This window comes from Poecile atricapillus, chromosome 2 (genome assembly GCF_030490865.1).
Source record: "Poecile atricapillus isolate bPoeAtr1 chromosome 2, bPoeAtr1.hap1, whole genome shotgun sequence".
Taxonomy (NCBI): Eukaryota; Metazoa; Chordata; class Aves; order Passeriformes; family Paridae; genus Poecile; species Poecile atricapillus.
In genome coordinates, this window is record NC_081250.1 from 32,511,916 (window position 1) to 32,533,207 (window position 21,292).

The window sequence follows — 21,292 nt, forward strand, 5'->3', positions numbered from 1 at the left end:
CCTGAAGGTGTCTCTTGGGCTGGAGGCTTTACAGGAGGTGTGTGTACTGAGACTTTACAGCAAGAACTGGGAGAAGCCTACAAAGCTTTGTTTCCCATCGGAAAAAATGCCTCCACGTGCCTGATGGGAAAAGGAGAAGAGGTGAGTCTGAGGGCATTTACTGCAGGGTAACTTGGATTTTGTTCAGATACCACCTGTGGTGTGAAGGCTCAGTTTTAAGAGAGCTTTTTACCTTTAACTCTGACTTATATTGCCATTTCTACAGGTGCCAATCAGAGAGGCTAATCCGTTACTTAAATTTAATTGCATGATACATCAAGGTGTCTAATTAATGTTTTAAAAGGACCTTTACTGTTCAGTTCTACAGTTACATGCTGCTTTAGCCTAATAAGTGAAAGTCCTGATTTGAGCTCCCTCTTCTGGCCCTGGAAAGCAATCTGTTCTACACATCCTCTGCTTGGTCTTGAAAATAAATGGGGTTTTCACTAATATCAAGAAACAAATACAAATAACATTCATGAAGAATAGTAAAAAAAATACAGAAAAAATATTGCTATTTTTCAAAGAGATTGTTACAACCTTAGTAGTGGAAGTTTACTCTAGTTTCCTGCTTATCCCTGTTACTATGCCCATGGAGGAATGAAGTTCTGGAAATCTGAGTGTGTGTTGCAGAAGCAAGCTTTCTCACAGCAAAACATTGTTAAAGAGAGAGGTTCTAACAGTTACAAAAACTTTTATTTTGTGTTCCTTTTGATACTGAGAACATACCTTTTCGGATATAATGTATTGTTTCACATTTTGAGTTGACATTATTTGTCTACTTTAAATGCTAGCTCTGCCAAATTCAGACCTACTAAACTATACTTTGATCATCACAAACTGATTTTATTAAACAAATTAAAAAAATATTCTGTACTTTAACTTATTTACTGTTTCCACTCTAAGGATATAAAAAATTACTACATTACATACTGATACTTCTTTTTAGTTGGAAAACGGGTTGGATGATAAAAATATCAATGGCATTAAATACTGCTTAGTAGTTCTGACTGCTTTCACTCATGTTAATGATGTCCAAGGAAAAGAAACTTGCCTTCCTTACTAGAAGGCATATTTTTGACTTCTTAGTATTTGCATACTACCTTTTTTTCTGAAATGTTATCGGTATCGATACATAAAAAAGCCAGATACAATACATCTCATAACACTGTCAGCTGTGAAAACTGGACAATGATACCATATCTTAAGAGGAATTTGAATTTTTTATCCTGAAAACCCAATGATCGGTTTGCAGGATCAATATTGCAACCTCCAATTCTACTGAAAAATTTCTTTATACATCTGCTAGAAAAGAGTATTTTTTTTTTTTTAAATTATAAAAGCAGAGAGTGAATGCTAGTATGTGTGCCATAAGCAGGGTCTGTTAAATAAAGATCTCGGTTTAACAGGTACCTGCTGCTGGTTTGTTTTCCTGAGAGCAGCCATGAACTTTGAACAAAATATCGTGGGATAGATAAGTTACCAATTCACCTGTGTGATTTATTGGGAGGGTGTGTATCTGTCATTCAGCTGGAAGCATGAACTGTTTCTGACCCTAATCCAAGGAACCAGGGAAAAGGCTTTGTTCTCATGCACACAAGCATTCTGAGCTGTTCAAGCCTAATTGTATAGGCCCTGGGCAGTGCTTAAGCATGTCTTATTTTTAAAATAGCTGGCTTTCAAATCAGTATTTTGCCAACATTATAACATTCCTGGAGTGTACAACAGCATTTTCTTTGCTAGTTTTGATCATCCTGTGGAAGGGCTGAGATGTTCCTTGGCTGTTACGATCGTGGACGCTGGTCAGTGATCCCAAGTGGAGCGCAAGGAGCTCCTCCCCGTTCTGTGTGTTTCTGATACTAAATATAAACCACGTCTGTCCGCCTCAGGTTCGGGAGCGAGGAGAATGCCATGTGTGAATTCACAGCCAGTAATGGCATCCTTGCAGCTCCTTTGTCAGGTTGTCAGTGTCTTAGCAGCATGCTGTGCATATTAAATGGCTGGCACGTCTCAGGACTGTTTGTCCCCCAGCCTCTGTAGTAGTTTATAGCCATGTGACCTAAGAAAAGAGACAACTCTGCAAGTAGTGATAGTATTTGTTCTTAGCACAAATATAATTGAAAAAACAACAAAGTTTTTCCAGTCTAAAAGACCTCGCACAGGTGTACCTGTTATGGAGGTTTTTTTGGAACTAAATATACTATTTTGTCTATAAGCCTACACCTGCTTTGGAACCTTTAGCATCTCTCTTCTGGCAGAAGGAATCATTACTTGCTTTACAGTGTTTTTAGCTCTGATTTCACATTCACTGTACCTGTCTGGCATGGCAGGGCACTGACCCCATGGGCTCCTTTAGTTACCTCCCTAGGGAAGGTGCCAGGCTCAGCCATTAACCTCTCACCTGTGTGATGCTGTGTCACAGACAGAATGGGAGCCTCACACAAAGTTTATTAGTTGAGTCATGTGGCGCAGAAAGAACTCCCTTGCTTTCTGAACTCCTCAGTGGAATGTGGCTGGATCCAATCTTAGCCCCAGACTTAATCAACAGTTTATGTCTAAAGGATAATCCAAGTGTAATCGAACCTTTGTACAACATAGTCCTGCAGAATTAAGGATGGCAAACCAGATATATTTATATAAAATATTTAATTTATTATGATTATGATTAGACTAAAACAGTTTAATCAGAATCATTTACTCCACAGGTAGAAGCTACAACTATTGGTACAGTCTAATTCTCTGTTTTTAAGCAATATTGAAGCAATTATGGGAAAGCTAGCAAAACCAGTTCAGAACCAAAATCAAGTAGAGATTGATGTTACTGACTCCTACCAAAGATTGTAGGCAAATCTCTTTTGCTCAGCCTGGAGGAATAACCTTGAGGGGCACCCCCAAGTCAAGGGAGGATCTCCACAGACACCCCAAGAAGGGGGAAGTCAGAAGACCCTGCCATTAAAGATTGGGACTGCTCACTCAGACGTCTGCAGGCCAGCTGTGTCAGTTCAGCAGCTTTAGACAAGTTATCAGCAGTATCACTTTTTCCTTCTTTTATCAGGCACTTTACCAGGCCAGCTACATCTTCACCTCACTCTCAGGATGTTTAATTTTGGAGCTGATGAGTCAGTCTGCTTTCAGCATTGTTCAACACCAAAAGCAGCACAGATAGCTTTGCAAAAAGGGCGTTGTTCAAGTTGGTTTGCCCCATTCTAGGCAGAGTATCCTGTTACACACCAGCTGAGTACTTTCAAAACTATTTGATTCTAACTGAGGTGTTTAATCTTATCCTCTCTCTCCTAGCAAGTTTCTGTAGAAGTATGGGCAAAATATAGCATTTCATTTTGGAAAAAGAAAAATAATCTAAGTCAGATTGCTGAATTTCAAGTACTATTGTTCCTCTTCAGACTGTGATCAGTTATTCTTTTCTGTAATATCAAAAAGAATTGTTCATTAAATGAATACATGATGAGTGAGAATCTGTTGCACAAATAAGTTTGTACCTGTGCTTTCAGGAATATTTGGTAGGCCAAAAAATAAATAAATTGAGGGCTAAAATATTTGGTGTTGAAGAATAATATAGGAGGCAGTTGGAGTCCCACAGGGAGTGTATCTCCTGCCCTAAAAACATCAATTTTTTACGTAGGTGGGCAGGAGGATATTGGAAGGGGGCAGTGAGAAAAAGTAAAAATACCTGAACAATGAATAGTTTTCCTTAATATGAGGGTTGCAGCAGGGAGAGGGGAAAATCCAGAAGGAGTACCACAGGTTGCCTTTCCTCTTTGGTCTGCTGGCTAATTGGTGTAGGCATATTGGTCAGAATCTGTGCAGCTTTGAGCTAGCTGGAGGAGGCAATGCTGCTTGTTGTGTCACCAGAAGGAATTTGGGGAGGTGGGGCAAACTTTGCTCATTCTGTTTATGGAATAACTTTTTCTTATAAAGAGGTTTTTAGATTTAATAATCATAGGTAATTCTCCTTTGGGTTCTTATTCTGGCATTGAGACTCAGTCAGAGTGTTTTGTTTAATATCTTAAGGTACAAAGTCTAGGAGTGTGGTTCTAAGGTTATCGAAATATTCAGCTGCACAGGTGTTTTCTTTCCAGCTCTGAACTCTGGATCTTTTACTTTGAATTACAAGTAGAATGTTGTCTACCAAAAGCCATATTTCTGGAACTGACCTTGTTTTACAATGGTTCAGATACTAAGTTGTAAGTAAAGATGCTTCTCTCAGCCAACCCAAACCCCAAGTCTTTCATGTAAAGGGAATGAGGGATACCCCAGAGCTGCTGTCTCCTTTGATTAAGGAGAGAAAGAATGGATACCAGGTACATGCTAGTATTTGTGAGGAAGGATTGGAAAGTAAGATCTGCATACTTTTAGCTGGTAATTAAACTCTAAAAAATGTTCATTGCAAACTATTTATCTGAGTTACATTACCTGTCCTGATCCAATTCATTAATTCTTGGAAGAACATGAGACCAGGCTTGCAAATGCACCTAGGACTAAAAGCTTAAGGTGGGGCATTACTTGTCTCAACAGCAGCGAGACTGTTTTAATTTAATTTTTGGCTTTTATAAGCCATCAAGCATCTATGAAAAATGATAGGTGATAACTTGTATGCTCTCTCCACACTTTGAATGTCAGAAGATGTAATGACTTCTTGAAAACAAGTTGTGTGTTGACTGAAGCTTGTCCTTGGACTAATGATGTTTCTGTCAAAGCTGCCTTTAGAAAAGTAAGTAATTTGTGTATTTATGTATGGAGTTTGTTTTTTACCTGGATGTAAAAGCTTTAATTCTATGCAACCACTTTTTAAGGTACTTGCTTGATCTTCAAATATGTTGTGGGTTATATTCTCTTAAGTTCTCTTTAAGGACTGTTGGCTCTCCTAAAGAAAATGCTTATTTTGTGTGAGCAAGACTTGCTGCACTTCGCACTTCAGTAAAATTATGGAATTCTTTGGGGTTTCTTTAACAATCCAGGAAATGCTACAAGAAAGTAATATACCTTGAATAGTGAATTATCTTTCTTAATCCAGTATACATTACGGGCTTTCTCTAACAGGAGTGCAATGCTTTTTTAAGAGAAGTGGTTCTTTGCTCCATCTCAAGAAGTGAGAAAGATCTTTTAAAAACCTGTAATGAATGTGCTGAACTCTTGAGAAGGCAAGTTCTATGAGAAGCATAAAAAAGATGATGTCAGCTTTTGGTTTTGTGTGTGAGCTATTGGTGGTTTTGCGTATTGCAAACTAATTAAAAGGCGTGTCTGAATTTTTGTGTATGTAGGTAAATGACTTTCTACATTCTTCCTGGGAAAGGAAGAAAACAAACCCTGCATGTGTATTTTGTGACTGGCCTGTTCCTTTGTCATGTGTATTAAGATGTCACTGTCAATAAAATGCTGTAGCAACACATTAAGAGAAAAGCCATGTGAGGCTGCTGTGTAACCTGTTGGTGTCTTTCAAGTCACAAAATTTACTTTGATCTATTGTTTTTAGAGGATTATGTTTTTGAAGCATTAGCATATATTTTAATGAGGGATAAGATATCAAATGCATTACTTTTTTCCTCATAATTCTGTTGGGATACTTGTAGAAAAATGTAAACATAAGATCTGTATTCCATTCCACAAGTACCAGTTTGATGTATGCTTATATTTTCATAGTGGCATTTTTGAGAAGTTTTTTTTCCTAATCTCCAAATTCCTAATTTCCTTCATTTCCAAATTTATGGTGGCTGTTTTTCCAAAGACAGATGTTGATACAGCAAGAGATCAACAGCGAATAGGCAGGAACTCTTTTATTGAAGTTTTTAATCGTATGTCAGTTCTACATACAAAATTATAGTAATAAATGAATCTTTCTCTTTTTGAAACCTGCTACATGAATGCATTTTAAAACAGTGAATAATGTGGGGCAGACATTAAAATGACCTGTATTTTAAAAAAATTGCAATGAAAAGACTGGCAAACATGACATATTTGCAAAGTGCTGTTTGTATCTCTTGATAAAGGGATTCATGAGCGACAGTTAATGTTGGTAAGCAATGTAATTTAATTTCAAAACTTCTCTCTGATGAAAATGGTAGGCTTTGTGCTCTGATGGAAATGACCTGAAAGACCTGCTAATCAGCATTAGGAGACTGATACAGAAGGCTAGTCGTTCCTATTTAAAATGTTAATGTCTAGACAGGCTGTTTGGCATGGAAATATGAGATTACATTGCTTGTCTTGTATATTGCTTCTTAATTGTAGCCTTTAGAGAGAAAAGTTGCCAGCAGAGATCTGTTCTGTTACTTAAAGTTTTGTCACTAAGCTTTTAGATAGATGCCAGTGTAAGAGATTTCTCTCTGTTCTTTCCTCTGAAGGGCATCTGGCCTTAGTATGGAAGATTCACCCCTGCAGCATTCTTATATCCTAGGAGTTGTCAGTGCACAGTTCTGTAGGAGGTTTACATTATCTCCACTGATTTGTACGTTTTCTTATTAGGCTGTGTCAGGTGACTGTGGAAAAACTTAAATTCTGAATAGACCAAACATGTTTAAAATTCCACCAAACTTGCAATGTCCAAGTGTTGATGAGAAGTACAGGCTCTGGGCACTGCAGATACCAGCTGGTCTGAACTTAAACATGTGTGACCAGAGGAGTAACAAATTCTAAAGCATTTAGATGATAGGACGTGTAACAGATGCTTGCAAATACCAGCACAGTATTCCCTGGAGGAATCTGTTTAACTGAAAGCAGGGCAGGCTGGAAAGGACTGTCTGATCTGTTGCCATGAACGTACTCTAGAAATTAAATGGTTTTGTCACAAAAATGGTTCAGGTTGTGCTGGGGAAGTGATTTTTAGAGTATGATTTGCTTCAGGTCTACTTCTGTTTGACCCAAGTTCTTAAATACCTCCCTTGGTCACAGAACCTGTGATAAATTCACTTGCCCCTGTGAGCTGCTTGAGTGCCTGGTTGCTGTACAAACTTTTGGTCAAAAGAGAGAATAGCAGGTGGGAGTTCCCCCTAACCATCACTGAGCATGAAAGGCTCAGGACCTGATGGCAACAGGACTTAAAAAAGCTTTGAGCTCTTCTGAGGTACACCTGTGACTCATGGACAAGTTCTGCTAATACCAGCCTCCCTCTCTGGGACACCTTTCACAGCCCTAATAGCGTGTCTCTTCAGGGAAGGGCACTGGCACTGCCCATGCTGCACCAGCCCCTGGCTTGGGAGCAGAGGCTGCCAGGTTGGGAGCTCCAGTCCAGCTTGCCTTATCTATCCATCTATCATATAGAAGAGGTTCCAAGAGCCATTGTGCATGGCCTCCCTCTCGTCCTATTGACATTGCCAAATGATTACTTAAAACAGATGAAAATCTGTTGTCATTTCCCTGGAGTTTTGTGTTGTCTAATTTTTTCTATATTTTTAAAATTATTTTTAAGAGTTTGTATTGCTTGAGCTACCTTTTAATTTGCTTTCTCTGTGTAGCTTTCCAGACCCTATACCATCCACTCTTGGTTTTCAGCAAAACTAGTTTGTTTTCAGAAGTGGACAGGAAATAAGAGGAAAACCCTGTTAATAAAAGATTAATTTCTTCCAGAGATCCTGCAAAGGTCTTGAGTGCATTCCCCAGTATTTCAAATTATTTTTTTATTTTGATATTATGATGAAGCTGTTATCTGCCAATTCTGGCCTTTCCCAATTTCTAAATGAATAGTTTCAGTAAACACTCTGACTGAGTAGCTGCCAGCTCAGAATTTTACTGGAAACCATATATTTGGCCCAAAGTAAGACAGTGGAAAGTCAAAGGGCACTTGGTTTAAGTCATCTGATCAGCTTAGTTGCTGCGATGGGAGTATATGAAAAGCTGGGAGTGAGTATCTAAAATATAAATTTTAATTCCTGTCTTTTCAGCAGCAGGTAGTACTGGTACTCAATGGAAAGAAAATACATGTGAGTGCATGTGCATGCTGTGGTGGTGGGAATTAGGACATTACTCTGTAAAAAACTGTTGTAGTAGTAGTAGTGTTGTAGCAAATTAGTGTTGCTGGTTGGAGAGCTTGACCTTCCTCTTTTGTCTCCCAGAGACTGATTGTTCTTATGTATCTTAATGCAAGATTTTGAAAAGAAGGGAGGGGTAGCAGCTTGTAGGTAGAGAAGATACCAAAAAACTTTGTTGAAGGTGAAGGTTGCAGGACGTTAGGCCTCTAAGCAGATTTTGCAGTGATGCTTGTTTTAGCATCCATGTAATTTCCACAGGCTTGTCCTCGAGGCTTTCTGTAGCTATCCCCTCTTTATTTATCTCTATTAAGAACTCACTGAACACAAATACGGATTGCAAAAGTATGCTTGCCTACCAGGACAGACATATTATGTTGATTTAGTTGTGTGGGAATGTAACAAAGTGTGCTTATATGAAATAAAGCCAGCTATCACAGTTTGATGCAAGCTGTTAGGGGATAACGGTTTCTCTGCAACTTGTAATTACATTGACAAGAGGTGCTGCTAAGTTGGCAGATACAGCTGTTGTCAGAAGTCTTTTTAAAGAGACTTGTCCTGCAGTTGCTAGGATTGCCATGGCAACAGGCTGCTGAGGAAAATGCTTGTGGGTGGGAAAAAAATGGTACTTGGCATTCAGAAAGTTGAGATGGTGTAAGGAGCATAACGTTCTCCAAAAAAACTTGTTTAGGATTTGCTAATGTTCCATAATGTGAGCTTTTGGAACATGTTAATGAATCACCTGAGGGCACAGCCTTCCACATACCGGCACAGTATCCAATCCTGATTTAAAGTCAGATCATTTAGGCAAGTCTGTGCTGTTAACAAATACTAATTTGAAACGAGGTGCTCTTCAAAATAGTCAAAATTTATAGCAAAATGCCTCATACCGAATTATTTTGATACTCTGATCTGCCCTTTTTTTTTGAGTTACAGTTGTGAATCTGATTTTTTGAAAAGGAAGAGGACTTCTTGTTTTTTTTGGCACACAGTGTAGAGTTACTTTTATGTACAAAGCTGCCCTGACTGGCCTGAGCAGGAAGCAGCCAGCAGATTCTCTGTTCCATTTCTGTATGTTTTGCACATCACAGGCATTTTTGGGGGAGCATGGCTGAGAAGGAAACAAGCTGGGATGTAACTAAGGCCACGCAGGTGAGGATGGAGTTGGTGTTGGGGTGTAGTGGAGCTTTGGTAGTGTGCAGCACCATCACAGTACTCAGAGATAGACTGCTTCACATCACTCTTTTTTGTTACAGAAACAACTTTTAGGGTAGAGATTCCAAACACCAACCGTAATGAGCTTTGGCTTATTTAGTAGATGGGAGATCTGAGCTACAATGGACTTTGACTTTCCCAGGTCCTTCATTACAAGTGTGTATTGTAACGTATAAGTGTATGGTGAGATGGATTTTGGATGAAAAGGAGTTTTGAGTTAGTGACTGGAAAAACACAACGAGTTTTCTGTAATTTTTTTTTCTCCCAGCCTAGAGGGAAAAACAGATATCTGTGTGTTTGGCTAAAAGCTCCTAAGCATTATAGCAGTTGTGGAATTTTTGAATATTTAACTGGTGCCTTCTAAAAAGGATGCTTTTTTTTTCTTCCTGACATTATCTGAGAAGCACAGTATTTATTAATAGTTACTGATATGGTTAAAAAGGCTGTGAATGGTTTTAAGTGTGATAAACAGCAGAAATGTGAAGGGATTGTGTGTAAAGATGCTGCATTTGCATGAATTCAGAAAAATGTTGTATGAACAAGAGGTATGAAAGGAAAATCTGCCGCTGTAGAAATGCCTTTGATACCCCCAAACCTGAACTAGCATACAGCTGTTTCTTTTTCTTGCAGACTAAAATTAGTCATAACCAGCTTTGTTATTTGCTTAACTTTTCCTAGAAATCTGTTTCTTCATAAACCAACCTGTAATTGTGTGGGTTGTCAGTCCACTGAAGAAACAATGTTTGTGCACTTCTATGCAAACTAAATTTCCACAGAACACAGCTAAGAAAAAATATTTGAACGTAAGGAAATCGAACATACAGTCTGAGGATTTTTTAAAAAGACTGTTTTCTATGAATTTTAATTACTATTTTGTATTGAATTCCTAAGTGAGAAAATATTTGCTCACCGCTAAAAACACTATGGTAGGCAATTATTTATTTGAGAAGGGTGATTTGTGGTGTTGGTGCCTTTGAGGGATACTTTAAAAAAGTGCCATCAGAAGACTATGGGTGCACATCTGAAAATACAGAATTATTTAAATCCTTCTTTTTTATTTTTTGTTTTGTCTCTTTGTTGGCATTCTTGGTTTTGCTTTTTGTTTTGTTATCATATAAGTGAGTCTGAGAGGGTAACAACATTTAAAGACTGTTTCAATACCTAAAGAGGACTTTATAAGAACATTTCTGTGGAATGAGAGCAAGAGTTTTTAAATTTAGGTTGCCCCTTGAGGGATATAGCCTGGTGTGATGCTTGTTTTTTTTTTTTTGGGTCAAGAATATTCCTTATTTTGTTTTAAGAATATTTCTTGTAGGAAGGTCAGGCTGTCTGCACTCAGAGTGAGTTTTGCTTCATCACTTTGAGGTGTGGCAGTGATGGGTGTGAGGAGTTTAATGAGGCTCTGGACTTCATCTCCCTGAACTAATGGGTTAGAATTTTTAGCCAGGGAATTAAAAAATTCCATGCTTTCTGGAGACCTGCTAGCAATTGGGGAGTAGTTGGAGAAATGCAGTACTGAAATGAGAGGAAAGAAATTAACCATTAATCTTTTCAAAACTATTAAAGAGAATAAAATTATTCTCATTGGTTTGTATGTCTTTCTAGGCATTTTGTTAGTGTTTTGAGGAGGGCTAGCTCGATGTGTGTTTATCTCAAGTTTTCAAAAGTCTAAACTGTGGTCTGTGTGTTAGTAACACTGGCTGCCTGTTGTGACTCCTGATGAATCTCTCCCTGGCTTTGTTGAAACACTGCTCCAAAAATTATAAATAATTCATAGGGAAGGAAGCATCTAAGAAAACTGCTGAAAGCTTTGAACAAACCCTACGTACTTATGTTATAATAAAAGCATGAAGTTTGGCTGCTAGGGTGAAAGCATCGAAAAAAGCTAGGTATGATTTTTTTCTTAAAACAGGACTATTAATCATTGCCTTGCTTATCTCTTGAAGCCATGCCTGCTTCTTGTTTCCCCGAAGTTTAATTTTCTTAATTTTGTAAGAAAAATGTAGTGTTGCATGTATGGAAAGGAGAGTATTTCCCAAAAGCATGGCTGGAACCTGTGGGTTTTTCTGGCAGCTCGTTTTAGAATTTGCATTATCTGTCTCTTGGTGTTTATCAGATGACTTTGGTTCCTTTCTGCCCCTTTAATAGAAGAGCTTTCACTTCCATTTCCAGGGAAAATGGCAATTAGTAAATGCACCTCGTTTCTAGAAGTGACTGGGTAGTCAGAGTTCCTTGGGTGTTTGCATTGCTGTGAGAGGTGTATTTCTTTGGGTAGCCCAAATTACTTTTCTAGTTTTAAAAAAAGAGAGAAAAGTGCAGCTGGAAGAGACTTGAAATAGAAGTGGCCATCAGCCCCTTTAAGGAGGAAAGTGTAGATTGGTACATGTATGTGTGAAATTTGAGTTAAAAAACTGCCAAGAGAGGAAATAAGATAAAAGGGAAATCAGGAGCAGGAGGGAATTGCCACATGTAGCCCGGTCAATACTGAGGTATAATGAATGTATTTTTGGTCCTCCCACATTCCTTAAAAAACCCAAACAAACAATAAGTGATTTAACAGCTGAATGAGACAAATTGCTTCTGCTACCTTTTGAAAGAAACTAAGTTATTAACATGGCAGGTGTTATCTGAAAATCTGTATGTTCAAGGGGCATGAATAGAGTTAATTTTTAAACTACCTGAGTTTTCCCTGAGTGAGGAATAAAAAATCCTGGTAAAATGTTATTTCCTCCTTACAACATAGGCACCACAAATAAGAACATTTGTTTTGGGGAGAAGTTGTCACAGGCCATAAAGGTGGTTTGTCTCACTGTTCTGTGTTCCTTGGAAAAATTGCAGAAGATTTGGATGGAGGATGACTTAACTCAATAAAGGATTCATTTATGCAGAAATTTGGTATTTTGGAATTATTTTTTTCTTAGAAACCAGAATTTAACAGCTATTGACATAGTATTTTAGTTTTATACATAGCTGGACAGCATCAGCAAAGCATGGAAACATCTGTCCTTCACTAGATAACACAAAAGGCTTTGCCACCTTTGCCACAACTGATGTATTGGAGGAGTTTTATTTTTTGTGTGTATTAAAACTAGACTTTTTAACACCCTTGCTAATAAAGAAATGCAAGGAAATCAGAGCAGGGCAACTAAAAGGTTTCTGTTCTGTAATAGTTAAAAACTGCTTCAGTGCCCTCTCCAAAAGCAGAATGTCACCCCCCAGGGTGGGCTCCCCTTCTGTGGGGAGGCGCAGGGGGAGCGGTGGTGCGGGAGGATGGATTTGGACAGGGGGAAGCTGCCATCTAGCGCAGCTTCTCTGGAGCCACAGACCTGGGGAAGCGCCTGCGTGTGCGCTAAGGATGCGGCTGTGCTGCTTTCGGGAGCGGGGCAGGTCCGGGCTCTGTGGCAGGCGCCTGGAATGGCAGGGAAGGGATGGTGGGATGGTGGCTGTGCATCTGGGACAGTGACAGCAAACACGTTGTGGCTATTTTCAAGTATAACCTAAACCACTTGTGTTTGCTTAAGAAGCTTTGCGTTTTATACTGAATTTTATGGCTTGCGGACTAGAAAAATGACGAGCTACAGGGAGAACCCAAGTAAATTCTGTTTTTGTCACTTGAGGATGGGACAACATCTGGAGCATGACATACATTTGATTGCTGTTGGAGAAATTATTTTGTTTGCTAAATCCCAATTTCAATGTTTAAACATGATAACATTAAGGTGTTAATGAACAGGTGCATTTTTACTGTTGCATCCTGTATGGGGGAGTAGTGTGTAGAAGAATAGCTAGGTTGTGAGACAGGGCTGTTTAGGGATTGACTTTCACAAACTTTGCTGATCCCACGTGAAATAGTAGCAGTTGCAGCTTTCTGGGGATCACAGGTGTGGTTGAGCTCAGTGGGGTCCATGAACCGTGTTAAACAACAGTCCACAAGTAAAGCAAAGCTGTCTTAGAACTTGTTTTCATCCCATTGTCCAGTTTGGCTTTGATTCCAGTCTGGTTTGGATTTGGAGATAAAGGGAAAGAAAACTATTAATGTGGATCAGAGTTGGAACAAATGCAGATTCAGTGGTGTGACTGGGGAGTCTCAAAGGCATTCATTTGGCAGAGGAGATAGTTTCTTTGGTGCAATTCTAATGACAGTGTGTGCGAGGTGCTTCACGTTTTTGCTTTTGTTTTTCTTTTTTTTTGTGTTCCCAACCCCAACAAGTAGCATTCTTCCATGATAAACATCATGAAAAAGGCCTTTAGTTCTTGAAGACTACTTGAGTGATGTACTAAATTGTTGAAATATTATACAATCTGGACAATGATACCTGTTTCAGTTGTGAATAACTAACAGTGAAGTTGTGTCTGCATGATGCATTGTGTCTTACACTGCCCAAATACTTGAAATGCTGCTGAAATGAGCTTACAGCACTTTGATGCTTCTGGTAGCTCCATGTATATTCGTGTAGCCTTCTTATTTTGTGTTGACAATGCATGGCCTCATGTGTGGCTTCAAAAGTATTTTTATTCAAGAACACCACAGCCCCCACCCCATCTCCTCACCCATTCTGACATTATTCCTGGTTGCCTAAGCTAAGGTGCAAATGAATGATGACATGAAATCTTCTGACTTTTCAAGAATATGCCATTGTAAAAAAAAATAAAAACCTTGCTATCTGAAGTGGGGAAGTTTTCATAGCAGTCTCACAAATATTCTAAATGGGGAACAATGGAGAAGAGAGGAGTTCTGCTGAATGCCAGGTATCCCCCGGAGTGTCTGAGTGCTGCACAGGGTATGCAAGGGGTAATGAGTGTGCAAGTGTAGAACTCCCTGCAGAATTAATGCAGTTTTCAAGATGACTGGGTAGCAGCTGGAAGCAGGCTATCCTCAGACTCTTGTGGAATTTGTCCTAAGTATTTTGAGACCTTTGGTTGGTGAAGGATACAGAACACGAGTTTTGCTCAAGTAACGATGCAAACGTTGCATCGTTTAACGATGCGTGGCATAACACGATGCATCAGCTTTGCACCACGATAGAGTTGTGGAGCCACAAAATTTGTGGCAGTGTAGTGACTTGACTTATTATTTTGCTGAGAGTAATTCTTAAGGATCTATTTTCTGTGTTGTACCATTCCACAGAATCTTGGCTATGGTATTTTCAAACAGAAGAAATGTCCAAGATGCACACAATAAAAAGGTGTGGTTAGTATTCTGCCTGTCATACCCACTTAAATTTTACTGACTGTAGGTAGGCAAGAAAATATTTTTGATAGTGCAACCAAGTGTGATGATGTCACTGATTTTGTTTCCAGCTCAGTTAAAATGAAGTTAAAATTCGTTGTACAGGAAGCCCAGCAAACTCAAACAGATGGATGAGATAGCTGGCTATTAAACTGAAGCAGACTGTTTAATTCTGCTGAATCTGTCAACCTAACTGTCAAAATTGGCTTTACTGAGTTAAATCTTCCTGTTCAGTTGCCTAAGCAATGTGCTTTTCCTTCAAGATCCCCAAAGTGCTGGTGCCCTCTCTCGCTGTCACAAGCCTCACTTGTTTTGAAGCTCTTGGAACTGAACATCTTGTCTTGCCTTGGGGAAACCTGGTGCACGTCAAACAGCTATCACAGGTGTGAGTAAACCCAATAAAATCTGAGTGCAGAGTAAATGGCATTATTTCAGTTGTCGTTGTCTGTGCTTTCTTAGTTAGTTTATGATGGTTTAATTGTGTCTCTCCTGGATAGTGTCCCAAAAACAAAGATGAGTGACTGGAACATTTGTTCTTATTAAAGTATTTATAAAACATATGTCTTGGAAACATAAGGAGATAATCAGTGAACTGGGATATTACAGGGACATGGTGTGTATGAAAATAACAAAGACAGTTCTTCTGGAGTGGAAAGGCTTAAAAATAATTTCAAAACTAATAGAACTTGATGTAAATTCTGTGTCCAAAGAGGGATGTAGTGGGGCTGACCACTTTACCAGCTCTCCCATGAAATGTTGCTGAGAGGATGACAGCTCTACAGTTAAAATAAGAAAGATAATTGGAAGTTCCTTTGCTTGCAGCTCAAGTAGGTACTCATAGTAATAGGGTGTAATATACATACTGACTTTTCAGACACTGTAGTTTTTTTATGTGGATGTGTCAGCTAATTTGTGATTTTAATTTTGAAAAGTATTGGAGATTGTAGTGTACATATTCAGTGTGGTTTTTTGGTGGGAAGAATCAAAAAATATTCATGTTAATGTTTGAAAAAGGGGAAATAGTCAATTGCTCATTAAAATAAAGAAGTGGGGGAGGGTGGGATAATTTGAACCATTTAAAGATGCAAGTTGATGCCAGAGCAAGATTTAGCTACTCCATATACTGCAAAGTAGTAGCTTGCACTAAAGGGAGCAAAACCTGCTCTTGTGGACTTTCTTAAGCATTGCTATAGTTATCAGAAACAAGATGGGAAGCTAGCTTGGAAGGTGATGTGACTGAGCCTGGTGGTTGATTGTGTGGGGTGGTTTGTGTGGTTGTTTGCATAGTTTTTGTTTTTTTTTTTTTTTAGTGGTTTTTTTTTTTTGTTGTTGTTGTTCTGGGTATTTTTTTAGTAAACTAAATTTTGTACTTTGAAAAGCCTTCAGCAGGTTTTAAAGGAATTGAATTCTACGAGTGTGAAGTGAATTTGCTAGTGTGAAGAGCTTGCATCTTCGTAAAGCAGACTATTAAAATGCTGCCTGTGTAGTTAATGCCCTGTGAAGTTATCTAATGGGCATTATCTGAGACATGAACTGTCTCAGGCACACAGGTTGGAGGGAGATTTGTCCTGTTGCTCCCAAGCCATCTGTTGAGCTCCTGGATTTTAATTTAGTCATGTGTAGACTGTTAAATTTTCTCTACTGTTTGAACTGGTATTAACTGGAGTTTGGTTGCCTGGTTGAATCTTCTGCTACATTAAGTTTCTATTGCTAATGTTTTTGAAGTGATATCCTACAGAAATCTTGTCTTGGCAAGTGTTTTTCATGAGATCGGGTCCTTATTATTTTCCACACAGTGTGCTACAGTATTTTTTTACAAAGTAACTCTAAACTTATGCTGGAAAACCAGAAGTAAGTCTGCAACAAAAGGGTGTGTTTTTGATTGCCAGAGATGCCCAAAAGTGCAGGAGTGCCTATTAGATCTTCTCTGTTGTTTCATATTTTTAAGTGTTGAAGGAATAAATTCTGTTCATCTTCTATAGTAGAACTTAATGCACTGGCTTTTGTTATCCAGCCCATTAATGTCTGCCTGAATTACAGCAACTGTTTGATTGCTAATCTAAGCTTTCAAAGAAATGTGTGCTACAACTTGGGGATTTATTCCAACCATTGGATCTCATTCTGCCCTTGTTTGTTACAGGTAAAAGGTTTCTAGTCAATCTTCTGTGGATGCTTAAAAAATCCTGATGAAGTCCATTTCTAAGATTTCACTAGATAAACTATATTTAGAAACACTTCTGAACCTGTATTTTTATATACTTATTTTAACTGTATCTGCAGATACATTTATGTTGGTTGCTCATTGTCTCCTTGTGAAACTGGTATTAGTGCCATGTTAATTCTTCTATTATGTTCTGTTTCCTCACTCATTGCCCTCCACATCAGACTTTCCAAGAATTTGAGGTGAATCTGTGTGTGTGTGGTAGGGAAGAGAACACATGTCAGGACAATGTGATTAAGGTACTTCAGTCATTTTACTTACCTTTTTATTTTTGGAGATGAATGTATAAGGGAATAGCAAAACTTTACAGCGAGTCTCTAAGGCTATAGCTCAGTCTTCCATGTTCATATATATTTTCATATTTCTGTGGGCATGTTGGGCTAAGTCACAGTGAAAAGAATGTTGCAAGCCTCCTTCTGAGAATGGATTTTTAACTTCCTTCATCCATTTCAAAAGTTCTGTTTTTGCTGAGTCTGATAGATACCTTGTCTGGTATGAATCCTGCCAGTCATTCAATGAAGCTTTTTGTTTTTGTTTCTAGAAAATTATCTTTAGTTTAATGACCTTTCTGCTGAGAAACATTGGGGAGTTCACAGGTCACCTAATTTTCCTGCTGGAAGGCAAGGATTTCTTTTTATTCTTGAGAATTCTTTTCCAGCATGAAATCTTTTGTAGTGTGACTTTGTGGATGTTATTTTGGGTGCATGGACATGTGGAATATCCAAATTCTAAATTCTGTAATATAATCAAAAACCAGAGGACAGCTAGGACATTTTAAGTTTCCAGTGGCAGTTGAGACCCACACTGTTATCAGCACTCATGCAGAAACTCCTCCTTTAGATGTCTAATCATGTAGTCATGTTTTTGCTCTGTGAAGCAAGGTAGTCATGTCATAGGAGCAGAGGTTAAAAAATTTGTTTTTCACTCATTTCTCATCAGGTATGTATTGTGTTATGTATACTTCACAAGGATTAATGCTTATTTGGTATCACTTTCTAGGTTCTTTGGGTGAGAGTTTCTGACTTGCTTTTCCTTCTGCATAGGAAGAAAGAGATGAATTGATTATCAAGTGAGATGAGGTGCAGCGGAATTTGTATTCAGCAGTGACAGAATTAATTTTGGAAGGGGATCAACCGCCCCTGTCTGAGGACTCAAGAGCATTACAGGTGAGGAAGTTGCTGTGATCAGTATTGATTTTGGAACACTGAGAACCTGTTGAGGTTGTTTGCTCAATGTGAAACATTTTGTACTTGGAGACCTGGCAGCAGCGGCTGAAGCTTTAGGCTACACTTCCAAGTGAAGCTGTACAGCTGACACCTGTAGTTTTTAATAGAACTTTTGATCCTGGTCTCCTAGAAGTTTTGTTTCCAGAGGGGAATTATTATCTAGATTCTGGATTTGAGCATTAGCTTTTATTTCATGGTACTGTGTTTGGTGACTGACAGGACTTCACAAAGCACAGAATATTTAGAAGTCAAGTGCTAATGAGAAAACCTACAATCAAAGTCAATGTCAATGCAGTTTCCCTGTAAATTGTGGTAGTGTGCTGGTTGGTTGGATTATGTGCTTCCCAACCAGGAGTCTCTTTTCCTCCCAGCCAGCCCAACAACAGAAAGTAAGGATATAGATGGGGAAATAGGCTCCATAGTGGCAGTAAGAACTTTGGCAGAGGACTTTGCCAATGAAAATTTTACTGGCCTTTATTATCAGAATATATTTTCTTCTTTTTTACTTCAGAAATATTACTTCCCTTAATTTTGATTGCAAGTGTATGTGGAGAGGTAAAATTTTGTATTTGGGCAGCTTGTCTGTACAAATTCCAGAGATTTATTCATCCACACATATATGAGATTGCATTCTTCTGAATAATCACCAAGGTTACAGTCTGCACATAAGTTTGTGTAAGGTTGGAGCAGTAGTAATGAATTGAAGCATTTAAATTTTCATGGAATTGCTTAATTTCCAATGGATTCATTTTTCAATGCCATTTAAAAATGTTTGATACACTTTTTTTTAATGGTCTGATATACAGATTGGTATCTAATATCTAATTGTAAAGACACTGGATAGGTAGCACTCTGTGGCTCTGTTGCTGGAGGCTCTGTGAGTATCCTGCTCCTTCAGATGGAGAAAAGTTTGCTATGTTGCTTGTATGGTTTTTTCTGTTTTATAGTTTGTTTGGGTATTTTTGTCTGTGTGCATGCTTAAAGGTTATGCTGTGCAAATCCACTAGGTGGTAGGCATTAAGCATCTTCTAGATAATTGTACAGCAGTGAAATTTTAAGAGTGTTTTGAAAATATTTGAAGAGGTACTGAAATACTGCTAGTAATTTGATTGTGTTGATTCAATTTTGAGCTTTAGCTTAACAGTATTGATGATCCTCTCTTGCAATAGGAGCTGGAACCTGCTTCTGCATCCACATGCTGGTGAAATTGCCAGTGTTTTAGAGAACTGTGTTTATAGTATGAAAAATAAATGGGAATAAACAGGATGTAATTTACAGGATTCTTCCCTCGAGGAAAGATGGAATACATGCAGATACTCTTCTGGTGTGACTAGTGCTATAATTTTTGTAAACAGAGTGTGATATTGGATATTAAACTGTTACTGATCACTTTTCTCTGCTCTGTTACCCACTTTGGACTGCTGTTAAATGGGCTGATTTTTTCTCTCTCCTTCAGAGTGCTCCATTTAAACCTGGCTGTTACCTTGCCCTGCCATTTCCTGGTGTACTGAATCCCAACTATTAAGAAAACGCAAGGAAATTATGTTGTGAACTTTAATGATTTAAATAGTCTCCATAAATACAGCACAAACCTCTTCCCTCTTCCTGGTACTTACTTATAGGGAAGCATATTTGTACAAAGCCCATGCCATTTGGCTCAGTTGGAAATTGCTGTTTAAATAGCTGATTGCACGGAATGAATGCTGCTCATTGTAGCAGCTCTTGTTATGAAAGTAGATTTATAATTTTTATAAAATGCTGTTTGTTCTGGATTTTTTTTTTTTTTGCCACTGTATTCAGTAATTATAATGTGAGGAAATTCTTACTCTTTTGGCCCTAATCTGAACTTTTGCTGTGGTGTGTTTGTAGTGCCAGTTCAGGTTGTGGCATCATCATGCATAATTCCACAAAACTGGTTAGACTCATTTCCACAACTCCACAATACCTGCAGCCCTCAGAAAGGGGAGGCCACTGCTGTTCCAACCTCTAGTGGTGGTGTCAGTCATTTTACTTGTTGCTCTGCTTGGTTGCTCTTACCTCTGCATTTCAAGGGTCAAAAGGCTTTACATTCAGAAGTATTCCTTGTCTGCTCATCTTGTTTCTCAGTACAAATTCACTTTGTTTTCTGAATTTGTTTCCTCATATTTTTTTCTGAGTTTGTGCAGTTCTCCAAGGAGCATAATAAATTGAACCCCATTTAGCTCTTTATCCTGATGAGCATAACAAAGTCCATTGGGGAGAAGTAACAAGAATACAAATAACTTCTTATGAGCTGTTAAGCTTTTTGTGTTGTATTTTTCTTCCATGCTTTCAGTTTAAAAATTAGAGTTAATTATCTCTATGTGAGATTCTTTTCTGCATTACATTTTCTAAATAACATACTGGCACTTGATCTTATAGGAAAGTGGAATGTAAAGTAAGATATACTTCACTGGATATAGAAAGAGACTTTTGTAGTGAAAGTACTTTTACACCAGCAGATAGTGTTATTTTTTTCTGTGTTAAATGAATCTTGATTTTAATAGGTCATATGTGGTCACAGAATTCATCAGATATTCCAACCTTTTTTTGTTTGATTCACTTGACACACAGGAGCTGACAGCTTCTCTGGAGATGATGTACGGTCAATATTCTGAAGCAGATGACTCAGGAGGTGTTTCAACAGTTCTTTGAGTGGAAGAGTGTTAAAACAAAGAAATTAATTTGTGTTAGAAATAATATGGACACAACTCTGCAAATTCTTGCTGACTGGTTAAGTGACATCTAAGAGGTACGATGAACAATCAATCTTTTGTGTTGGTGAAAATGATGAAATGTGACACTGTCTATCCAAGCTTGTGAGGCGTTGGGACAGCTGTTTGTGGCAGGGAGACTGTGCATATGAAGAATGGCTCTAAATCTCAGTGTCTCAATAGAGAGCAAAAGGTAATGCATTGAAGAATAGAGTGTTAATTTTCCTTTATTGTTGGTGCAATGAGCTGGAGTTTATATAAAAGATGTCCTTTGAAAAGAAAACAGAAATGTCAGTGCTTTTGTGCAAGTATGATTTTGGGTGTGCTCTTCCACCTTGATTGTATGACTGAAATGCTTGAATTAGGTCTTTCAAGTGGCCTTTCAATATAAAGATTTCAGATTTTAAAAGGTTCTGTTTCTGAAGGTGGTGATGAAGGACGATGTGAAGAGAAGCTGATCTGACCAGATGTGATGTAGGTACAGGCTGCAGACAAGTATATAATAGATTCTCTTTTTCATTGAAATACTGAGTGTGGAGGATTTATACAGATGAAGTGCACACCATTCTGTAATAGCATTCTGATGCTCTGTCTCAGTCTGAGTTATGGGAGGTTTGGAGCAGTGAAATGGAGTGCAGGTTTTTTGTCTT

General features: G+C 38.3%; 1 long non-coding RNA gene across 1 annotated transcript; it reads left to right on the top strand.

Moving 5' to 3' along the window:
- Nucleotides 1–125: 125 nt before the first annotated feature.
- On the top strand, nucleotides 126–20,513 carry LOC131576703 (uncharacterized). Its single transcript, XR_009277044.1, has 3 exons — nucleotides 126–141; nucleotides 17,728–17,850; nucleotides 20,503–20,513. It is a non-coding gene; the product is annotated as an uncharacterized LOC131576703 (long non-coding RNA).
- Nucleotides 20,514–21,292: the final 779 nt, after the last annotated feature.